At 37.3% G+C, this 25,427-nt stretch overlaps 1 long non-coding RNA gene across 6 annotated transcripts in view; it reads right to left on the reverse strand.

Moving 5' to 3' along the window:
- LOC107129722 (uncharacterized) overlaps window positions 1-25,427 on the reverse strand; it is a 384,848-nt gene that overhangs the window by 338,597 nt on the left and 20,824 nt on the right. For 3 of the 6 annotated variants that reach the window (XR_010586836.2, XR_010586840.1, XR_010586839.2), the window contains exon 4: window positions 8,811-8,864. The exons of 2 other annotated variants lie outside the window; for them this stretch is intronic. This is a non-coding gene — a long non-coding RNA (uncharacterized lncRNA). Of the gene's footprint in view, window positions 1-7,662; window positions 8,865-25,427 lie in introns of those variants that run through there. One more of the 6 variants, XR_012434844.1, reaches the window with a different exon arrangement.

Consider the following 25,427-nt stretch of genomic DNA (forward strand, 5'->3'; position numbering starts at 1 on the left):
TGGAGAAAAAGAATTTGTCAGACACTGCTGATTTTTCAAAGTTATCACCTTACAACTTCCAAATTAAGCTTCTGGATTAAGCTTGGTCCAAAACTCACCTTAAAAAAACAAATTATTTATTTTCAACGTAGAACAATTCTGATACTGAGCTAAGATCAGAATTTATATGAGCTATGTTTTCTAAAAAAGAGAAATGATGGATATTTTGCTAATACATTGCATATAACTGTAGATAATGAGCCTACAATAGCTGAAGACTATTAAAATTATGCAGGAAAAAAAATATCATCCCTAAAAGAATGGGTAAGCAAAAGCTTCTCCCCCTCTATAATGTCAGCATTAGAAAGCAACCGGAAAATAGAAAAAGTAAAAACTTCTGAATGAGGTAATACAGAAACACCATTCTCTCTATTGCACTGAATTATTCAGAAATATAATGAAATTCCAGGAAACATCAGATGCTGCAGGTACACGAAGATAATTTTGTTTTTTATAACCAATTTCAGGCAGATAAATACTAGAATCCTTTCCAATTTCTCCCTTATGAAACTGAAGTGTCACCAAGATTTACAGCCCCCTCAAGTTCCCTTTTCAGAGGAACAATTCATTTACATAAACAGATAATCCTAGATAAAAATTTCCATTAGACAAAGGTGAAATGGATCAATTTTCTCTGCCAAGACAAATCTTAAATCTTAAACAGATAGGGTCATTATTACACCAGCCCCATTTCAGAAATAATGTATTTTTAAAAAATCAGCCGATAGCAGCCATTTCCAGCTTTCCAATTATCTTTAAGAAAAGCTTATTCTGTGGACAATAAAGCACATTACTGCACAATATGATACAGTCCATAAAGATCACAATGTTTTATGAAAGGTTAAAGAAAGCTCAGCACATTTAGGGGAATGTCATAACCCGCAAAGTCTTTCAAGACTTCAGCTGAAGCTGAGGGCATGCTGTGCAAACACGGTACAAGGCAACTCAGTATTCCTTTCGGTATCAAAACATGAATTCTGCGATTCCTACAGATAAGATGGGAGAGAAATCAAATCACAAGAAATATCTCTCTTTGTTTTTGAAACAACCGGATTCACTCATATGAGAGTTACATGTCCAGAAGAAGGCAAGTATATTTCTTGGTACTCAGTGTCTCGCTGTCTCATTGCTCTCTTTAAGCAACTCTTTCATGCTGTTTCATTAATATTAATAAAACTATAGAGAATTAAGAAGTTATCTGGTTTCCCCCCATTCTTTGTAAAATGCCCTAGTAATTTTAAATGACTAAGGAGCAAGGGATGTGTGCAATGATACTCACATAATAATTACACAAACGAAGTCCAAATTCTTGGACGCCTCATACACACACACACACACACATATTAGTTTCAGTATGAGTGTTGAGATTTAGAGCTCACTCCATATTTTCTTCTGTACCAACCAACAACTGTATGAAACTGTTTCAGAGGCTAATGCTTTCTTATCAAATTAAGAGAGAAATAATTCACTGTGCCTGTAACAGGCAAGGCTACAAAGGGGTAAAAGATAAAGGAGACCCAGTCTCAGTCCTTTCAGGAACTTATGCGCACCATGGAAGGTGTGGGGTGCAGGTTGGGGGCAGACTACTTAAATGTGAAATTCAGATTAAAATTAGAATATAGAACTGGATGAAAGAAAATTCCACCAGATTCATTCAAATTGCCATGACCTTAAAAGAATGTGATTCTGCAAACTCCCAAAATTATAGTTTGAGGTGAATAACAGCTTTGAAGAAGCTTAAGACAGTTTTTTCCACGCTATCCAGAGATGGGGAAATACCTAAATTTTCTGAATACTATTGTATGAGAGAATCCACTGAAGTCCTGGTTATTATTTTTTAAATGATTTTTACATAAAATTCATATCAAGTACAGTCTTCTACATTATGTAACTAAAACAAGATTCAGTTCAGGAAATAAATTACCTTTAACACAATCATAAATTAAACAGATATTTAAGCTATATTCAAATATTTTATTTAAAGGAAACTAAGCAGAGGCAGAGTCAAATACACTGTTCATTCTTCTAATAGGACAGACCACCTAGGAGAAGTAAGAAGTGGAGGGAGGAGAGAAAATTAATCTGCCCCATATTTCCAAAGGCCAAAGTTTTTATGTAATAGGCCAAAATAGCAAGGGAAAAAGAATGTGGCTGCCTAGTTGTCATTTGAATAATAGAGATTTACAGGTCAAAAAATAGATGAGGTTAGATTGCATGGTTCTGGGGTTGAGCCAGGTAGATTGAATATAGGCAAATTCTTCTCCTGATTGCATGTTCTCATGTTACACCAGAGACAGGAAACTGATACACCAGCATTTCCCCCTCTAAAACAGTTGTCCATACTGAGCTTCTTATTAATGCTATTCTTCCTTGCTTGCTTCTTTTTTTCACCTGCCCAGAAGACACGAATATCAGGAGAAAGTTCAGAAGAAACTTCCCTTCCATGTCCACGTAACAGGTGCATGCCTGTGATCAAAATACTTAGTAGGAATAGAAAATAAGTCTTCAGTCCTATAATGAGATGGGAAAAATAATTTTATACTTAAAATTGGCACCAGACTCTTTGTTGTGGGGTGGGAAGGACACCTTGATAACTACTTGGAATAGAAAATGAGACCTCAAAGGATTAGGCTATACTCTGAATATGACAAGGAAAGAAAAATATGTCTTTCTAACAATGAGAGGAAGATAAAGCAGGAGTGGGGAGCAGAAGCAGGTGGGGCTACAGAAATGGCAGAATGCTGTAAGGAACACAAAGTGACTTGCCACTAAAATCCACAACAAACTCACCAAATGTTTGATGTGAGTGAATTTCATACAGAAACCAATAAAGGAGCAAAACAGTAAATTCAAGTGAAAATAGCAAAGCCTCTTGCAAAGGCAGGAACAGACCACAAGCACATGAACCAATGAAATCAGTAGAAATCTTCAGGAAGCTTAGAACCCTAAAGGGTAGTGGGATTCGAGGTTGGAGGCTATCCTACCTTGCTGTCAAGTTTGGAGAATTCCCAGGTGTCTGTCTGGAACAAGATTTCTAAGCTACCTTTTGTTTGCAAGGGGTCTTTACAAGTCAATAGAAGGAACATGAAGGAGAAACTTGTGGCATTGCTTTTACAAGCATACTTTTCTAAGTGTACGTGCACCTTAAATGTCATTTTAACTTTTTATGTGCATGTAAATAGCTATTATTTCAGTTGCTGGAATATTAGTCACAACATCTAATGATGTGGAGATTGTTGCCTTATAAAACTCACAGCTGGGTAGCTACATGGCTCAAGGCAAAAGCCTATTTTAAAATCCATTGCTTTAGGAGGAGAATGTTTATTAAAACATATATCTATTAAAAATATATGATGCCTCATTGGTCATTCTCTGTGTTGCAGTGCCAACCACAGTTTTTCCAGCAGGGCTGAGTTGATACCTGAAAACCTGGCAAGGTCCACAGCCTCATAATTTACCAGTCCATCAAAAAATAAATAAATCCCAATAACCAGAAAGTAAATCACCAAAGGTGCCTGCACAGCAGCCCATAAACTCATGTTTACACAGGCTCCATGGGGGTAGTCATTGCTGTCAGTCAAATATTTCTAAGCGTGTAGGCAAGTGAATGCTCAAAAAGGAATAAATGCTTGATCTTCTTGTAACAGAAGTTAAATGAATTAATAATAAAGATACAGTAAGAGGGACTCATATTTGTAAAATGTAGAAAAGTGTGCTGGGGACAATAAGGAAGACTAATAACTGGTGTTACAAGGACTGAAAAAACATATAGAAAGACTGGTAACTTCATGTAATTAAGCTACAATCTACCTTCAGTAGTTCTCACAATGTTGCTTAAGTTATTAGAGGAAGATAATTTTTTCACCAACAGTAACAAACTAAGAGTAATTTGTAGGGATAAAGTATTTCCAAATAAAAACTCCTGCCTTTTAAAAATGTACCATTAGTCCAATGTCTACCCTTGTTTAAAAAGTAGATTACTTAATCTCTAGATATTCTATCATCTAAAATAAATAGTTGAATATATATATTTTGTCTGAACCCAGTAGAGGTTCCATAAACATATGGTTCACTGAATCCAAGTCCTTTAATTGTGCTTATTTTCCTTTTTGCCACCAACTTTGCACAATTACTTTGCCTTAATACTATTTCCATCAGGGTAAATCCCAAAAAAGGTAGAGATGGAAATGTTTAAAGAGGGTGAAGGTAACAACGCATCTGAAGATGTTTTTCAACAAAGTTGTAAAACTAGATTTAGAATAAGGCTTATCTTTGACTTTCAACTATTCTAATTCTCTGTTTTTCACCATCATCATGATATAGAAGCAATGGAAAGGTCATTCAACTGAAACCTAGAGAGCAATGGAACTAATGAATTGACCAAGTAACTTTCGCAAAGCCAGTGGCATAGAACCTCTAAATCTATCTTTCTGGAACCCAATTAAGGGCTCTATTTCATGCTGATCCCATGTCTCTGCTTTGCCTTTATGTACACGCATCCAGGGGTCTGTAAGAACCCTGGAGTACACCTACCAGCTCCTTCCAGCTACCCACTTTGAGGCACTCATTTCTCCAGTTGCCTGGATGTTCCAGGTGCCATTGGTTCACAGCTGAGTCCCTCCCTGGGCATTACCCTCAACAGAAGGGAGCTGGCTCACCCCAAATAAAGCAATTTCCCATGGGGCAGCCCCACAGCCAGTAAGTAGTCAGTATGGGCATACAACCCCCTAGAACCTGACCTATAATAGGGTTTCTCTTTTAACTTACAGCAAAATTTGACTGAAACCTGAGAGGAAAAGCCCCATTGAAAGCTATCCAACGTGTATCCATTGCCAATTTTTTTGTGCGTAGTTGATCTCTATTGTTCCACATATGGAATGCTCTATTGTTAATAGCCATCCCTTTACTGAGAGAGAGAAATTATATTAATTTTATAGAAAAGTGGGATTAACTCTCTACTGAACTCAGTAGAGAATTATTTCATATCTCCTATCAATACTACCTTATTCATGCCCCTTCCTCAGTCAATTGTGGCCATATTCCTAGAGTAGAAAGAAAAAATAGACCTGAAATTGAATCGTTTATGAATACTTCCATAGGAAATAGGCCAATTTTAACCAATTTTCACCTTTATAATTCAGTAACTCCCTTGAATGGAGATGTCTACTGTGGCCTACCTGGGATGTCACAAGAACTAGCAATTTTGAGGTTTTCTTACCTGTTGGAAGGTCTAGATCACCTCCACTCACCAAGTCTTTTCTCCAACTACCAGGTTGTAATAGGTAAAATTATTCTTCCATCCTTAGAGTTGTTCATCCAGACTTATTTGGAGAAATAATAAATGTTTCAAAATGTAGGGTTTTTACTTTGGTAGCCATGGTACATTTGTTTCCTATCACTGCTATACCAAATTTCCACAAATGTTGTGGTTCAGAACAATGCAAACTTATTATCTCACGATTCTGTAGTTCAAAAGTCTGAAATATGCCTTACAGGCTACAATAAAGGTGTTGGCAAGGCTGAGTTCCTTCTGGAGGCCCTAGGAGAGAGTTCAGCTTACCTTTTCTAGCTTCTAAAAGCTGCCCACACCCCTTGAATCATGGCCCCACCCTTCATCTTCAAGGCCAGCAGTGTAGCATCCTCAAAAGTCTGTCTCTCTGCTTCTGTCACAATTTGCTTACTCTGACTCTCCTGTCTCCCTAGTATAAAAGATAACCTCCCATCTCAAACCCTTAATCACATCTGCAAGATTCCTTTTGTTGTGTAGTTTAACATATTTGCAGATTCCGAGATTAGACCATGGACATCTTTGGGGGACCATTTTTCAGCCTACCTTACATGGCTGTTTATTTTTCCAAGGAAAAGAAAAATAATTACCTGCATTCTCTAGGAGAACTAGTTCTAAAGTTTAGGTCACAGTCACACCTCATAAATATTGGCTCAGGCTTTTCTCCCCAGTTCTGCAGCTGCATAACCAAACACCATAGTGCTAATAGAAGCTCATCCACTCAGCTGCATAACCAAACACCACTGTGCTAATAGAAGCTCATCCACTCAGCTGCATAACCAAACACCACTGTGCTAATAGAAGCTCATCCACTCAGCTGCATAACCAAACACCACTGTGCTAATAGAAGCTCATCCACTCAGTTGCCTGGTTTCTGCTAACTCAGCAGGGAGCCTATAAATTTGGTGAAGCTGTATTTGTGGGAATCCTTTCCCAGGTTTAGAGGGGTGGAGAGTTAAGACTACAACCTTCCTTTAAACAGGCAAAAACTGAAACTATTTAACTGAAAGTACTGTCAAATATTTTCTTGTATAACTCAAGAATCAAAGAAAATGAAAATGTAGACTTTTATAACTTGCAGGGCTCTTAGGGGATCTATTTAATGAATTCTCTCATTTTACCAGCAGAAAGATCAAGTCAAGCTCACCAGCCTCTGAGTAGCAAACCTGAGACTTGGTCTCCTTATCTTCTGCCCCACCGCCAGGAAGGAAGAAAGGAAGGCAGTAAGTAAAAAGGGAGGGAAGGAAGGGAGGGAGGAAAGAAAAAAAGGATTAAAATCATTTGGGCATCCATCCTATACCAGATTCATACAAACCACTTTGCTGCATATTATATCATGTTATCCCTACAAATACCCTGAGCGATATAGGGGTGCTGACTTGATTTTTACACATCAGATAACCAAAATGCAAAGAGATCCAGTGGGTCCACTCAAGTGCAGACACCTGATATAGTCAGCTCTTGATTAATGAGGATAAAGGTGAAGAGAGATGAAAGTCATGTATAATTCAAAACCCTGATTAAAACAAAACTAGTCTGAATCTGGTACCAAGTAAATTTATATAAACATATTTTATTGTAATTATATCTAATATTTAGGAACACATTTACCACTCCACAGATGCCCAAAAGTGTAAAAATAACCCTAGTGCAACTCATTAGGAACACTAAACACCAAATGTGTCACTTGATGAGAAACTGCTAAAGGCTTTTTAATAAATAGTCTAATTTCTATTTGCTTCCCAGTTAATCTCTTTTTTAAAATGTTAGAACACAACTAAGTTGGGCAGAGGTGTAATCTCAATGTTTAGATCTTCCTCTGTTTTCTCCTTCTCACTTAATTTCTCAACCCTGTCTTTAGAGTTCTTGAATCCATGATCCTCCTAATTCTATTTGGTTTTGCTTATAGTAAGCAAAAACTTCCTTTTTGAGGGACCATTGACTCTGGGATGGAACCTAGAAATAACCTAGTGGTCTCACTAGAGGAGTTCTGATGATTACCAGGAACCTGCAATAGAAGCCTTCAGATATGTGGATGTTTGTACTGATTGGGGATAATTTTTCTATTTTATGCATTTTAATGCATTTTCTATTAATCAACAGACAGAGAACACAACCCCAAGTAACTGGGCAATGATCAGGGCTACAAAGCTGGAATGTGAATTCAGCTTTCCAGGATTCCCAAGCTTGTTACTGCCCATAAAACAGGACACAGACACACAGAGATATGTGCTCAAAACCTGTCTTAAAGCCATATACAAAGACAGCATCACTTTGAATTATTCTACAAAACAGTGCCTGAAAGTTGTGCATGAGGTAAATTTCCATTAAAAGAATCACAAATTGATATTTTATTTTGAAGCTATTTACAGAGGTGTGTTATACAAGTCCTGAAAATGTGTCTCCCTGACCATGTCACATGCATGGGTACAGGAACACAGGCACACACATGCACATATACACACGCCCCTTCACCTGGCTGACTTTTTCATCACTCCTCATCACTTCATCAGGCAAGCCTTCCCAAAACCCTCCAGACTCAGCTCAATCCCCCTCATCTTCTCATTGTCTCTGCAGCTCTTACCACAGTTGCCAACTGGCTCATTATTTGTTAGCAGAATAGGATAGTGTTTAAGTGTCAGATTCTCAAGCCAGTCTTCCTGGGTTCAAATATCAGTTCTGTCACCTACTGGTTGTGAGATCTTGAGCAAGCTCTTAACCTTGCTTTGCCTCAGTTTCCTCACCTGTAAACTAGAGATCAGAGTTCCATCTTCTGGGATTACTGAGTGGAATACATGAGATAGCACATGTTGTAAAATATTTGGGAAAGTGTCCAGTATAGAGTAAGTTCTATACAGGTATTTGCTATTATTATTTATCAGCTGTGAACATCACTCGTTATGCTGTAAGGTGCACAAAGGCTGGAATTATTTCTGTATTTCCCACTCCTCGTATCTGCTTTCAAATAGTTTTTGGAGGAAGAAAGCTGTGAAATCCCAAAGTTTCCTCTGCCATCACTAAATGTCTTCATCTCATTCACAGCTCTTCCATATTCTCTATGGTCACCACCATTGGAGCTGCTGTTACTACAGCTACCACAGCCCCTTTACTGACACATCCAAATACCTTAAGTTCAAAAGGCTGTGGCATCAGATTCAGAAAGAAGAGTGCTAATTCTAAAAGATAGCCATTCGAGCAGCAGCAATGTAACAGATATTTTGTTGATTCAGCAATTATTTCAAAGGTAACAAAAACTCAACAATAGAGGAGGCAGGAGCTTAAGCTCCAGAAGAAACACACCAACAACTACAAATTCACAGCCACTATCCACCAAGGAGGTACTAAATAATAGTCAGAATAACAATAACAAAAACAACAATGAAAGCACGAAGACGCTTTCAAGGGAGGCACCATAGCAGAGTCATTACGAGCTCAAGACGTTGATCCTGCCAATCTGGGTCTCAAGCCCGTCTCTGTTACTTACTAGCTGTGAAACGCTGAGCTGTTTCTTGATTTTTACGTGATTTAGCTTCCTCATCTGAAAAATGAAGATAAAAATAGTATCAGCACCACTACAGTACTACTATAAGGACTAAAGAATTACCTTTTGTAGAGAACTTGGAACAGTGACTGGCACATAAAAAGTATTCAATTAATGTGGGTTATTTTTGTTAATTGAAAGTTTTTACAGACATATCTCAAAGGACCAGCACTGAGAGTTTCCACACATATATTATGCAGACACACACATACTCAAGACCTCTTCCCCAACACCTCACATTAACACTGCACTTTGAGACAGTAAGTGTGTACCCTCTCAGGCCCTTTCCTCGGGCTCTTACACAAAGCCAAGAGTTCTGCCTGTTGCTCTTTCCCTTGATGTGACTATTAACTGTGTGAAGACAGGTATCTTAAATCAATCTAGGCATGGCTACCATTATTTCAATGCAGAACATGGACTAATAGTCCCAGCTTTACTTCTCAATCGAGGCTTTGTGTAAGAAGAAGAGCTTCCTATCCAGGTTTTCTTATGAACACACAAAGACCAATCTTTTATCCATGGCCTACCCCAGTGTTTACCAAACTTGAATACATCTGAAGACTTGCAAAGCTCTATCACTTTCTGTCTGAGAGACATATTCCAACCCTTAAATTTATGAAAGACTCAACAAGCTGAAAAAGCAAGCAATACAATTTCGGAGGAGTAGTTTATCCAAGCATACACAGACAGTAAAAAGTAGAACTATGCTTTAAAACACTTCTTTTGACTTTAGTACAATGTTTTCTTTTAACATTTATTTATTCAAGAAGTTTGGAATTTAGAAATCGTGGAGATGATTGGGCAAACCTAATACTAAAGGAAAAGTCAGATAATCCATAAAATCATTGCTTTTTATCCCCTTAAGAAAGCTGAGAACACTAATAAAGCTAACTTAACTAAAATCTATATAGTTATGATCCCGTTCTATAAAAGATGAGACCAGTGAATTTTTCATCCCTGGTGGAGTAGCAGGAAACAGAATCTACCATAGAAAAGAAAATGAGAAACTACATGAATCCTAAACAACTATTAAGACCTGTGTGTGAACTGGCTTGACATGCTGGAGTCCCAAGGAACCCATCCACACCCTCAAGCTGTACTCACCTGCCAGCACTTTACCACAGGTCTTCACCAGGCACATAGGAGGACTATCCTGAAGACTGAGGGAAAGTCAAGAAATCTGACAGAGAGATCCTTGAGGCATGTGAACCTTCCCTAAGTGCAAGGCAGCATCCCAGTGAAGACTGGAGTCAGGGCAGAAGAGTTAAAAGAAATCTGTCTGAGAAAGACTAGGCCTTCACTAGGTCAAAACAGTTGCAACTGAGGCCAGAAATAAGGCAGAAGAACTGAGAACAGTTCCTCAGAGTGTTGTGAACTTTCATTAAGTACAAAGCACTGGATGCCAAAGGCTTGAACTAGCAGAGCAAAAAGAAGAGAGACCTCCTGAGATTAATAAAGTCGGAAACAGGGAAGGAAAAAGAACTCCCTAGCAACCAAAACAGTCTGTGAGCATACAGAGATCTCTGAAATCTTGCCAATGCTCAGATCACAAGCCCTAGTGACAGAAAAGACCTTATTTTGTTTTCAAAACATTTGAAGTCAGTCGTAAACTAATCCAACTAAAGCTGAAATAAAACCCACATACCTCAAATATACAACAGATTTCCTCAACTTTCCCAAGCCAAGGCCTAACAAAAAAAAAGTATGCACTTTTCTAGGGTAAAAAAAAAATATTAATTTTCTCAATCTCTACTTTTTTCTCACAATGTCCAACATACAGTAAAAAATTTTGAGACACACAAAAAGAAAAAAATGTGAACAATAATCAAATGAGAAAACAGTCAACAGGCTGAGACTCTAGAAAGTACAGATGTTAGATTTATCAGGGGGTAACTTCAGCATAACTGTGATAAATATGTCAAATAATTCAGTGGAAAAAGTGGATATACATGCATGAATATACAGAGAATTTCAGCAGAGTAATGAAAAGTATAAAAAGAAAGCAAACTGAAATGTCAAAAATTTTTTAAATACACTATCATTAAAAGTGAATACATATTAGGAGCCTAAGAGGCCACGAAACACAACAGTAGCCTATTAACAGCAGCAAAAAGAAGCAATAAACCTGAGGACAGGTCAATTATCAAAAATAAATAAATAAAAGGGGGAATGAGTAAAAACTTGAGTCTATGATCTCTAGGACAATATTAAGTAGTCTAGTAAATATGTAATTGCATCCATGAGAGATAGAAAATGGGTCAGAAGAAATACTTGAAAACATAATGACCAAGAATTTCTCAAAATCGATTAAAAATATCAAACTTCAGCATCAAGAATCATAGTAACCCCAAAAAAGGATAAACACAAAAACAGAACTAGGCACACCATATTCACTCTGTAGATAGCCAAAGACGACACAAAAATCTTAAAAGCAGTCAGAGAAAAAAGAAACATTACACAGATGAAAACAATGATAAAATTGTCTGATTTCTCTTCAGAAACAATGAAGGCCAAAACAATAGAATGACATCTTTAAAGAGCTGAAAGTAAAACATGTTAGTCTGGAATTCTGTATAGGATTCTAAATAGATTCTACATAAAATTGTAGCATAGTCCTATATCCTACAAAAATGAAAAATAAAGACATGTTCATACCCTTCTCCCCAAACCAGATTTTTTTTCTGGGAGATCTACACAAGAAATGCTAAAAGAAATTCTTCAGGGCCGGGCATGGTGGCCCACACCTGTAATCCCAGCACTTTGGGAGGCCAAGGCAGGAGGATCACGAGGTCAGGAGTTCCAGACCATCCTGGCTAACACGGTGAAACCCCATCTCTACTAAAAATACAAAAAATTAGCTGGGCGTGGTTGGGGGCGCCTGTAGTCCCATCTACTTGAGAGGCTGAGGCAGGAGAATGGCATGAACCCAGGAGGCGGAACTTGCAGTGAGCCGAGATTGAGCCACTGTACTCGTCTGGGCGACAGAACAAGATTCCGTCTCAAAAAACAAAACAAAACAAAACAAAAAACCCAGAAATTCTTCAACGTGTACATAATAGACACATAAAATAGGTAAAACAAACCATCTGGCAAAATCCAACATCCATTCCTCATAAAATGACTCAGTGAAGGAGAAACTGAAGAGAATTTTTTCAACCTAAAGAAAGCACCTATGAAAATGTATTATACTGGAAGATAAAAGACCAGAACAGGACAAGAATTTCCACTCTCACCACTTCTATTCAACTTTGTCCTGGAGGTTTCAGCTAGTACAATAAAAAAAAAAAAAAAAAAAAAAAAAAAAGAACCACAAGAATCAGAAAAGAAGGAATAAAACTATCTTTATTCACAGAGAATATGATTATTTGTATAGAAATATGATGGAATCGAGAATAAAAGTTACTTGTACTAATAAGTAAGCTTAGCAAGATTTTGGGATACAAGATCAGCATATAAAATCAACTGAATTTCTATATACTAGCAATAAGTTATTGGAAACTGAATGTTTTAAATGTCACTAATGATAACATAAAAATATATGAAACAGGGATAATTTACATAAAAGATGTGGAAAACTTATAAATAGAAATCTCAAAACATTGTTGAGAAAAAAATAAAGAAAAAACAAAATAAATAGATATATTAATTGGCCAGTATTATATAAAATATTACTCAATATTTTAAAGATGTCATTTCTTCCCAAATTATTCTACAGATTCCAGCAAATTCCAATTAAAATTCCAGGAGGACTTTTGTAGAAATTGACAAAACACACATGAAAATGCAAAGAACCTAAAATAGTCAACAGCAATGTTTTTTTTAAGCTCAGTGGCAAGAAACAATAGCAACTTTAAAAAAGAACAAACAAGTTGCAGGGTTAACACTCTTTGATTCAAGACTTATTGTAAGTAATCAAGTAAATGTAGTACTTGTAACATACACCAGTAGATCAATGAAGAAATAGACCTGGCCGGGCTCAGTGGCTCGTGCCTGTAATCCCAGCACTTTGGGAGGCGGAGGCGGGAGGATCATCTGAGGTCAGGAGTTCAAGACCAGCCTGGCCAATGGTGAAACACCATCTTTACTAAAAATACAAAACAAACAAACAAACAAACAAACTAGCCGGGCATGGTGACATGTGCCTGTAATCCCAGCTACTCAGGAGGCTGAGGCAGGAGAATCACTTGAACCCAGGAGGCGGAGGTTGCAGTGAGCTGAGATTGTGCCATTACACTCCAGCCTGGGTGACAGAGCGAGACTGTGTCTCAAAAAAAAGAAAGAAAGAGAGAGAGAGAGAGAGAAAGAAAGAGAGAAAGAAAGAGAGACCCACACATACATGAGCAAATGTTTTCCACAAGGATGCAAAGAAGATCCAATAGAGAAAGGATAATCTTTTCAAACACAATGCTGGAGCAACTGCATATCCAAATGCAAAAAAGAAACTTGAATCTGCCCCTTGTGCCACATGCAAAAATTAATTTAAAATGAATCATTGACTTAACTGAAAATAAAATGACAAAACTTCTTTTTAAAATAGGAGAATAACTTTTGTGACCTTATGATAGGCAGATTTTTTAGATATAACAAAAATAATCTATGAAAGAACAAACTGACAAATTGGACCTTATCAAAATTAAATGTACTGTTCTTCAAAAGATACTGCTAACAGAATGAGAAAATAAGCCACAGGATGGAAGGATATATTTCCAAATGATTTCTATGATTTAAAAAAAACTAGTATCCAGAATACATAATGATTCAAAACAAATTGAATCACTATATTCAAAACAAATAACACAATTTTTTAAAAGACAAAAGATTTGAACAGACACTTCAGCAAAAAAGATAATGAGTGGCAAATAAACACAAGAGTCTCAACATCATTAGTCATTATGGAAATGGAAATGGGAACCACAATAAGATGCCCCTTCATACCTGTGTAAATGGATAAAATTTTAAATATTAATAAACAAACAAATAAATAGAAATTGACCATAGAAAAACTGGAACTCTCATACACTTGATGGCAGAATTATAAAATAGTATAACCCATGATCGCTGGAGGAAACAGAATAGATGTTCGTCAACAAATTGAAAATAAAACAACCATATGATCCAGCAATCCTACTTCCAGGTATGTATCCAAAGGAAATGAAATCAGTAAGTCAGTGAGATATCTGTACTTCTATGTTCATTGCAGATTATTCACAATTTCAAGACATAGTATCCACCTAAGTGTCTATTAAGGGGAATAAATAAAATGTAATATATATACACAATGGAATAGTATTCAGCCTTAAAAAAGGAAACCTAACCATTTGTGACAACGTAGATAAACCTGGAGAATATTATGCTAAGTGCAGTAAGCCATGCACAGAAAGACAAATACTGTATGCTCTTACTTATATGTGGAATCTAAAAGAGTTGAACTCATAGAAGCAGAGAATTGAAAGATGGTTACCAGGGGCTTGCGAATGTGGGGACAATATGGAGATGTTGGTCAAAGAGTGTAAAGTTTCAGTTAGACAGGAGAAATAAATTTTGGAGAACGATTACACAACATGGAGACTATAGTTAATAATAATATAAACTTGAAATTGCTGAAAGAGATTTTAACTGCTCTTACCACAAAAAAAAGCATGTGAAGTGATAGATATGTTAACAAGCTTGATGTAATCACTCCACAATCCATACATATATCAAAACATCACACTGTACATCATAAATGTATACAATTTTTATTTGTCATTTAAGATATAGATTTGTAAATTAAATAAAATCAGAAAATACTACAACTACTTTGAAAAATAGTAGACTTTTTTAAGATTACCACAAAATCCAGCTGTTTTACTATTGGGCATTTACCCAAGAGAAATAAAAGAATATGTCCATATAAGACTTATTTTTATTTATTTATTATTTATTTATGTATTTATACTTTAAGTTCTAGGGTACATGTGCAAAACGTGCAGGTTACATATGTATGCATGTGCCATGTTGGTGTGCTGTACCCATTAACGCGTCATTTACATTAAGTATATCTCCTAATGCCATCCCTCCCTGCTCCCCCGACCCCACGACAGGCCCCAGTGTGTGATGTTCCCCTTCCTGAGTCCATGTGATCTCATTGTTCAATTCCCACCTATGAGTGAGAACATCGGGTGTTTGGTTTTTTGTCCTTGCGATAGTTTGCTGAGAATGGTTTCCAGCTTCATCCATGTCCCTACAAAGGACATGAACTCATCCTTTTTTATGGCTGCATAGTATTCCATGGTGTATATGTGCCACATTTTCTTAATCCAGTCTATCATTGACGGACATTTGGGTTGATTCCAAGTATTTGCTATTGTGACTAGTGCCACAATAAACATACGTGTGCATGTGTCTTTATAGCAGCATGATTTATAATCCTTTGGGTATATACCCAGTAATGGGATGGCTGGTTCAAATGGTATTTCTAGTTCTAGATCCTTCAGGAATCGCCATACTGTCTTCCACAATGGTTGAACTAGTTTACAGTCCCACCAACAGTGTAAAAGTGTTGCTGTTTCTCCACATCCTCTCCAGCACCTGTTGTTTCCTGACATTTTAATGATTGTCATTCTAACTGGTATATCATTGTGGTTTTGATTTGCATTTGCATTTGCATTTCTCTGATGGCCAGTGATGATGAGCATTTTTTCATGTGTCTGTTGGCTGCATAAATGTCTTCTTTTGAGAAGTGTCTGTTCATATCCTTCACCCACTTTTTGATGGGGTTTTTTTCTTGTAAATTTGTTCGAGTTCTTTGTAGGCTCTGGATATTAGCCCTTTGTCAGATGAGTAGATTGCAAAAATTTTTTCCATTCTGTAGGTTGCCTGTTCACTCTGATGGTAGTTTCTTTTGCTGTGCAGAAGCTCTTTAGTTGAATTAGATCCCATTTGTCAATTTTGGCTTTTGTTGCCATTGCTTTTGGTGTTTTAGACATGAAGTCCTTGCCCATGCCTATGTCCTGAATGGTATTGCCTAGGTTTTCTTCTAGGGTTTTTATGGTTTTAGGTCTAACATTTAAGTCTTTAATCCATCTTGAGTTAATTTTTGTATAAGGTGTAAGGAAAGGATACAGTTTCAGCTTTCTACTTATGGCTAGCCAGTTTTCCCAGCACCATTTATTAAATAGAGAATCCTTTCCCCATTTCTTGTTTTTCTCAGGTTTGTCAAAGATCAGATGGTTGTAGATGTGTGGTATTATTTTTGAGGGCTCCGTTCTGTTCCATTCGTCTATATCTCTGTTTTGGTACCAGTACCATGCTGTTTTGGTTACTGTAGCCTTGTAGTATAGTTTGAAGTCAGGTAGCATAATGCCTCTAGCTTTGTTCTTTTTGCTTAGGATTCTCTGGGCAATGCAGGCTCTTTTCTGGTTCCATATGAGCTTTAAAGTAGTTTTTTCCAATTCTATGAAGAAAGTCATTGGTAGCTTGATGGGGATGGCACTGAATCCATAACTTACCTTGGGCAGTATGGCCATTTTCACGATATTGATTCTTCCTATCCATGAGCATGGAATGTTCTTCCATTTGTTTGTGTCCTCTTTTATTTTGTTTAGCAGTGGTTTGTACTTCTCCTTGAAGAGGTCTTCACATCCCTTGTAAGTTGAATTCCTAGGTATTTTATTCTCTTTGAAGCAATTGTGAATGGGAGTTCACTCATGATTTGGCTCTCTGTTTTTCTGTTATTGGTGTATAAGAATGCTTGTGATTTTTGCACATTGATTTTGTGTCCTGAGACTTTGCTGAAGTTGCTTATCAGCTTAAGGAGATTTCGGGCTGAGATGATGGGGTTTTCTAAATATACAATCATGTCATCTGCAAACAGGGACAATTTGACTTCCTCTTTTCCTAATTGAATGCCCTTTCTTTCTCCTGCCTGATTGCCCTGGCCAGAACTTCCAACACTATGTTAAACAGGAGTGGTGAGAGAGGGCATCCCTGTCTTGTGCCAGTTTTCAAAGCGAATGCTTCCAGGTTTTGCCCATTCAGTATGATATTGGCTGTGGGTTTGTCATAAATAGCTCTTATTATTTTGAGATACATCCCAACAATACCTAATTTATTGAGAGTTTTTATCATGAAGGGCTGTTGAATTTTGTCAAAGACCTTTTCTGCATCTATTGAGATAATCATGTGGTTTTTGTCTTTGGTTCTGTTTATATGCTGGATTATGTTTATCGATTTGCATATGTTGAACCAGCCTTGCATCCCAGGGATGAAGCCCACTTGATCACGGTGGATAAGCTTTCTGATCCTGGATTCGGTTTGCCAGTATTTTATTGAGGATTTCTGCATCAATGTTCATCAGGGATATTTGTCTAAAATTCTCTTTTTTTTTTGTTATGTCTCTGCCAGGCTTTGGTATCAGGACAATGTTGGCCTCATAAAATGAGTTAGGGAGGATTCCCTCTTTTTCTATTGATTGGAATAGTTTCAGAAGGAATGGTACCAGCTCCTCCTTGTACCTCTGGTAGAATGCAGCTGTGAATCCCTCTGGTCCTGGACTTTTTTTGGTTGGTAGGCTATTAATTATTGCCTCAATTTCAGAGCCTGTTATTGGTCTATGCAGGGATTCAACTTCTTCCTGGTTTAGTCTTGGGAGGGTGTATGTGTCCAAGAATTTATCCATTTCTTCTAGATTTTCTAGTTTATTTGTGTAGAGGTGTTTATAATATTCTCTGATGGTAGTTTGTATTTCTGTGGGATTGGTGGTGATATCTCCTTTATCATTTTTTATTGCATCCATTTGATTCTTCTCTCTTTTCTTCTTTATTAGTCTTGCTAGCGGTCTATCAATTTTGTTGATCTTTTCAAAAAACCAGCTCCTGGATTCATTGATTTTTTGGAGGGTTTTTGTGTCTCTATCTCCTTCAGTTCTGCTCTGATCTCAGTTATTTCTTGCCTTCTGCTAACTTTTAAATATGTTTGCTCTTGCTTCTCTAGTTCTTTTAATTGTGATATTAGGGTGTCAATTTTAGATCTTTCCTGCTTTCTCTTGTGGGCATTTAGTGCTATAAATTTCCCTCTACACACTGCTTTAAATGTGTCCCAGAGATTCTGGTATGCTGTATCTTTGTTCTCATTGGTTTCAAAGAACATCTTTATTTCTGCCTTCAGTTCATTATGTACCCAGTAGTTATTCAGGAGAAGGTCATTCAGTTTCCATGTAGTTGAGCGGTTTTGAATGAGTTTCTTAATCCTGAGTTCTAGTTTGATTGCACTGTGGTCTGAGAGACAGTTAGTTATAATTTCTGTTCTTTCATATTTGCTGAGGAGTGTTTTACTTCCAACTATGTGTTCAATTTTGGAATAGGTGCAATGTAGTGCTGAGAAGAATGTATATTCTGTTGATTTGGGGTGGAGAGTTCTGTAGCTGTCTATTAGGTCTGCTTGGTGCAGAGCTGAGTTCAATTCCTGGATATCCCTGTTAACTTTCTGTCTCGTTGATCTGTCTAATGTTGACAGGTCCACATAAGACTTATACACAAATGTCCACAGCAGCTTTATTTTTAATGGCCCAAACTGGAAAGAACCCAAATGTCCATGAGTAGATGAATGGATAAAGAAAGTATAGCATACCTATACAATGGAATATTACTCAGCAACAAAAATGAATAAGTTATTGGTATGTGCTACATTATAGCTGAGCCTCAAAATAATCAGGCTGAATAACAAAATTAGTATAATCTGGCTGGGCGCAATGGCTCACGCCTGTAATCCCAGCACTTTGGGAGGCCGAGGCAGGCGGATCACAAGGTCAGGAGATCGAGACCATCCTGGCTAAAACAGTGAAACCCCATCTCTACTAAAAATACAAAAAATTAGCTGGGCGTGGTGGCGAGCGCCTGTAGTCCCAGCTACTCAGGAGGCTGAGGCAGGAGAATGGTGTGAACTCAGGAGGCAGAGCTTACAGTGAGCTTAGACGGCGCCACTGCACTCCAGCCTGGGTGCAACAGTGAGACTCCGTCTCAAAAACAAACAAACAAACAAACAAAAAGAGTATAATCTATATGATTCCGTGTGTATAACATTCGAGAAAATACAAACTAATATACAGTGATCCAAAGCAGATCAATGATTGCATAGGAACTGAGTAATGTACGGAAAGGCTAAAGGAAGGGATGACAAAGAGACCATGGAAAATATGAAAGGACAATGGACATATTCATTATCTTGATTGTGATCGTTTTGTAGATGTATGTATATCTCAGAACATCACACTGTACACTTTATGTGCATTTTATGGTAGGTCAATGTTATGAACTTAATTGTATCCTCCAAAATTCGTATGTTGAAGTCTTACCCACTGCTATATCAGATTGTTACTATATTTGGAGATAAGACCTTTCAAGAGAGAATTGAGGTGAAATAAGGTCATATTGGTGGGTCCTTATCCAATAAAACTGGAATTTTCTTGTTGTCGTTGTTTTGGAAGAGAAGATTAAGACACAGACCATAGGATGACCATGTAGGGACATAGCAAGTAGGTGGCCATCTGCAAGCCCAGGAGAGAGGCCTCAGAAGAAATCAATCCTGCTGATACCTTCAACTGAATTTCTAGCTTCCAGAAATGTGAATAAATAAATTTCTGTATGTTTAAGCCACTCAGTCTGTGGTATTTTGTTATAGCAGTCGTAGTAAAGTAATACAGTCAATTATATGTCATTGGGGCTATTAAAATGAAAAACAGGCCATGCATGGTGGCTCACACCTGTAATTCCAGCACTTTGGGAGGCCAAGGTGGGTAGGTCAGTTGAGCCCAGGAGTTCAAGACCAGCCTGGGTAACATGGTGAAATCCCATCTCTACCAAAAAAAAAAAAAAAAAAAAAAAAAAAAACAGCTAGGCAGGGTGGCATGTGCCCATAGTCCCAGTTAATAAAATAGTTTGAATACTGCTACAATAAAGAAACTTCCACAAGTCTCTTCGTGCACATGAGCTAGTGTATTTTTAGAGGCAAAAAGTGGAATTTGATGATCAAAGTGTTTGTACCTAGAGTCTATGAACACATAAGGCATTAGAAAAAATATATATAGCCTCTATAACACTACCGCAATTGATTCCCTTCTTAAAATAAAATAAATACTTAGTTGTGGTTTTTTAAATGTCCACAGTATAGTGAGAAACACACATACAAATAATCACAAAATGACGGAGTAAAAATTACAGCATAGGTATATAAAGCTTTCCTATGGGTAAAAAGTAGGAAATTGCCTAAGAATGTCAAGGGAGGTTTGCAATTTTTTTTTTTTTAAAAAGGTATTTGAAACGAATCTTAAAGAACATGTAATCTGCCAAACTAAGAAACAGATAAAGGGAAGTCTTAGAAGAGGGAAAGGGCATAACATATCATCAAAAGTGTGGCTGCAACTGTCTCTTCAGATACTATCTGGATACAGAGTCCTAGTAACTTCAGGAAAATCACAGATGTTATTCAGAGCTGGAAATATTCTTCAACCAGTTTTGCATTTTACAGATGTTGTATCTGAATCCCAAGCCCAGGTTGACTTTCACAAAATCATAAACTTGCTCATGAAAAACTCAAGGGCTGAATTTATGTCCACTTATTCTTAGTTCACTGCTTTTGTACTATAATAATCTGCCTCCATAAAGCAACAAGGATGGTTTTTTTAAAAAAAAAAAACCATTCCTACTGTAATAGATATGCCTTTATCCTAAATCTACTAGGTTCAAATAGACTGTTTTCAAACAATATACGAAGATAATTTTATGGTATCTCTCTAGCCCCCAAAAATTCTAAATAGTCTTCTAACTTAGAATAGGTTTTATGGTTAAATACGGCTTTTTTACTTTAATTTTTTTAATTGACAAACCATGAGTCCTAAGTAGAATAACTCTAGGTTTACCAAAATGTTATTTTAAATTTTTTTCTTTTTGTAGGGACAGGGTCTGTCTATGTTGGCCAGGCTGGTCTTGATCTCCTGGACTCAAGCAATCTTCCCACGTTTGCTTCCCAAGGTGCTGGGATTATAGGCCTGAGCCACTGCACCCAGCATTACCAGATTATTATTAATAGAAGATTAATAAATTATTCATGAAATCAAAAACTCCATATTGAATGTACGCTATGTGAAGTACACTGTATTAGTCACACATTGAAACTGGGCACCCAGTGACCTATTCTGCAATTTATTTGTGTTACTTAGTAGTTTAACTCATAAGATATGATATCAGAAATATTTGGGTTTCTATCCTGGCTCCACTTACTTGCTATGTGATCCTGGCAAATTTTCAAACATCTACATAATGAGCTAATAATACTACACAGTTCATGAGTTGTAATTAATATTAAATAAAATGAATTCAAAACACTCAATATATTGCTTGATACACAGTCAGTGGTCATCAGTAGGTATTAGTTGACATAATCCTAACCATCAGTTTTATCATCTTCACCTTGACATGATGATCTAGGTCAAGGCCTTAGCTTAGGTTCTCTAGAAAACAGAGCCTGAATCAAGAATTAAGTGTTGATGCTTTCTTTGGGTTGTACGAACCACGGGGGAAAAGGGAGATGTAGCAAAGAAGGATGGAAAGCCATGTAAAATGCTATTACCCTGCTGGTCACTGATTCCCAGTGAGCCATAAATAGGCATAGCAGATCACTCAGCAAAAGCACCTGCTTGGCCATACAGGACTTCAAATGAGCTTTGTGTATCTGTAATTGGAATAGTGCATGGGAAGGAGTAAAAAGGGGAGAGAGGTATTTGCTTTCTTCCTCCCATCTTCAGTTTCCCATAAGTCAAATATTGCTCCATGGGAATTAATACTATCACACCTCTGAGCTGTGTCATCTAGCTCTTCTGATGGCCACTTAAGATGTCAGTCACCACACCAAGTACTATGCAATTTCATCAGAGCAAATTTCAACTATGCATTTGTAAACTGGAATTAGAAGTTCAAAAGTCTAAAAAACTGATGGGAGGAGTAAGAAATTCTGAATTGTAGCCAGTAAACCTGGCTGCCCTGTAGCTACTGCCCAGCGACAGCATGAATCACTGTCAAACCATTGACAGCATGGGCTGAGAAACAAACCTGCTGAGGGAATCTAAAGCAGGACATAAGATCTGGGTCATATACACTCTGGTTCTCACATGTCAACAACCTGTAATTAGAGACCTATAATAAAGGTGTATTAGTCAGGTTTTGCTGCATAACAAACAACTGCCAAATCTCCATGGCTTAAAACAAAGAAAATATTCACTTCCACTTCTCCCTCAGAGGTCTGCAGGTCAGCAGTGATTTAGCTGGGCTCAATTGGGCTCAGGCTGGCTCAAATTCAGGTTGGTTTCTTGTATCTCTGATCCTGGGACCCCAGCAAAAGGAGCTGTGGCTAACCATGGTGTGTCCTTCTCATGGCAGATGGTAAGAGCATAAGAGAGGCCAATGGAAACTCTCCATGCCTCCTAAAGCATTGGTTCAGAGCTGGCATGCTGGCACTTCTGTGAAAAACAGCAAGAACAACTCAAAAACTCAAGTTTATAATCCATATTCTTCTAAAATGCCCCTAATATAACAAACTTCCATCTTTGATATTTTCATTTTTTCAGGATAATCCATACTCATCAATACCTAAAGTAGCATGAGCATTTCTCTTAATTAATTTGGTTTTCACAGTCACATCCGGAATCCTTTGAGGTGTCTATTCTTCTAAGTCATCCTCCTTGTACTGAAATTTCATTTTTGAACACTAAAACAATTTTACTTCATTAAAAACACCATTTGTTCCTGTTAACATTCCCAGAGACAAAGGACATCTAGAGAAATGTAGAACTCCAAGTACTATGCATTCATAAACTGGAATTAAAAGTTCCTAAGCAATAGGGTTTTGGATACCAAGAATAGCCTAGCTGTTCCCTAGCCTTCTTCCAAGCCCCATGTGTTTGCTTAGTTAACACACTAAACTTTTTTTTTTCTTTTCTCTCTCTCTTTTTTTTTTTTTTTTTTTTTTTTTTTTTTTTTTTTTTACTACTGCCAGCATTGCAAAGTCAAAATAGCTGTGGAGGAACAAGCTGTTCTGCCTCATGTCTCATCAACATTCCTTGCTCAGTGTATCAAAACACAGAGAGCATACAGAGCAAATGCAACAACTCTTCAAAAAGTTCTCTGTTGGGGATTTTCTTCCCGGGAAACCATCCACAACTGCCTACTTAAAACATCAGAAGAAAGGTGGGTCTCCTACTCAAATCCAAGTGAAATCACAGCAAGCAAGTATGGATTTCAACTTCGGTTATAGATTTAAAGTATGGATTTTTGCCACTTGAAAAATAAATATATAGGCCTGCATGAACTAATATCAAGATTAAAATGTACAAACAAGTTTTCTTTCCAAAAGACCAATTTAAAATTATGAGGTAAAGTTATTTCACCAGGTCATTGAGAAAAAATGTAATTGAACTAACATTTTAACCCAACTTTCCTGGGAAGAATTTTGATTTCAAATAGCAAGTATATTGCAAATAGTACTAAGCCAACTATGTAAGATGGGTCCATTTAAAGAAAGCTAAATGGAAAGGTTGATAAGATGATCAAAGTCATTTCCCTTCAGATCACAGATCAGCTAATCACCTTTGCCTTTTAAGAGAGAAAAAAAACAATTAACAGGAGAATGATTAACCTATTTGTCCACATTTAAACATATATAAAATTGAGTATTCAATTTAGTCTTTCTCTTATTCATGATCTGACAATTAAATTAATACTTATCCTAAAGAAATAGTTTCTATTTGCATAGTTAAAACAAATGATATTTCATTTAATACAAAAATAGTTCACAGTCAGAATCTGGTTGATATCGGAAATGATACTTAATAATCACTACTACTATAACTTACAGATCAGTGGCTGCAACAATAGTCAGAGAGAACACTTGCTAGAAAGTAGTGAGTTTTGAGCAGAACTCTGGCAAGAAATTGCTTCCTTCTCAGTAAAAACCAAGACAATCTAAACCACCGTCCACTTCTACCACTGCCTCTACCTCCCTGTACCCTAAAGGGAAGAGTTTCCCAAGTATTCTTTTCAAGTGACAATTCAACAGACAATTGTGCCTAGACACATGGGAAGAGAGCCATATACCCTACATTCCAGCAAAGCAATGAAATAGAAAGAGCTATAAGAGGAACAACACAGTACGAAATGTAATACTTTAAGTCTAAAATGTGAGCCATTGCATTTAGATTATAGAAACTCATCATCCTGGGAGCATAGGCCATCCCTGAAACAACAAATGCCAACTTGGAGTAGATTATGAGGATTGTTATTTAGTACAGAAATTACAAGAGAAAATAGTACAGAGAAAAGAAGAGACTGTGAACAAGATGGACCTAAAGTTGTTCATATCTTCTTCTTACTTATGGCTGGGCACAGTGATTCGTGCTTGTAATCCCAGTGCTTAGGGAGGCTGAGGAAGGAGGACTGCTCGAGGCCAGGAGTTTGAGACTAGCCTGGGCAACAGGTAAAAAAATTAAAAATTAAAAAAATTAGCCATGTGTGGTGATCGCACGACTACACTCCAGCCTGGGTGACAGAGCAAGACCCTGTCTCTTAAAAAAAAATCACTTATATTTTAGTAATGAGATATTAGAAGACAACATAGAGGTGACTGGCACAAAGCCTGGGCCTTTCAGGTCAGCCCCTCCTTATCTCAGGATGTTGCATTCCCAGCACCTTCTACAGTTTCTCTTGAGAACCACACACAAAAAAGGAGGGAGAACTGGGTGGATCCAAGGACACCTGGAGAACTGTCCTGCATGTGGTGGGTCAACAAATATTTTTTAAGTGCTTACAATGCACTGCACAGTGGTGAAAATGGGTAACAAGAATGACAGTGAGATAGGGAAACATCAGGCCTCATACTGAGTATAACACAAATGCATTTTTTTTAAGTTTGTTGTTTTAACTACTACATGAAGAATTCCTTGATTAGGGCAAAAGGCTAAGCAGCTAAAATAAAGACACTGAACCATACTTTAAAAACAAAAGTTTGTATCTCTTCTCAAACAGCTCTGAGGAAAGCAATCCAATTTGGTGGGGTGGCTCTGCTCCACTTTGTCATTAGGGTTTCAGATTCCTTTCATCTTGTTCCACCCCCTTGGGCATCACTGTTACCTGCACAGTTGAAGCCCAGAGTTCAGCTGGAGGAAAAGGGAACACATGAAAGAGGCACTTCCACTGCCTTCAGGACTGGGATCAGGGTTTAGACACCTCACTTCTCACATTCAATTGGTGAAAACTTAATCATTCCTGATGCAAGGGAGTCTGAGAAATGTGGTCTAGCCTCATTTTTTTTTCTTTCAGTCACTATATTGGTGGGTCTCCTTACTGTAGCAGCTTAGTCTTTTGCCCTAATTACAGGTACATGGAAAAAGAGGAGAACAACTTTTGTTGGACAACTGCAATCCAACAAAGAATTTCTACGGAATGTCATGAAAAAAGATGATTTTATATAGTACATTTTGAGTCCGTATATGAAAAATTATTTCTACTCAGAATCTGGTCCTATCCTAAGAAA

This window comes from Macaca fascicularis, chromosome 5 (assembly GCF_037993035.2).
Source record: "Macaca fascicularis isolate 582-1 chromosome 5, T2T-MFA8v1.1".
NCBI classification, from domain to species: domain Eukaryota; kingdom Metazoa; phylum Chordata; class Mammalia; order Primates; family Cercopithecidae; genus Macaca; species Macaca fascicularis.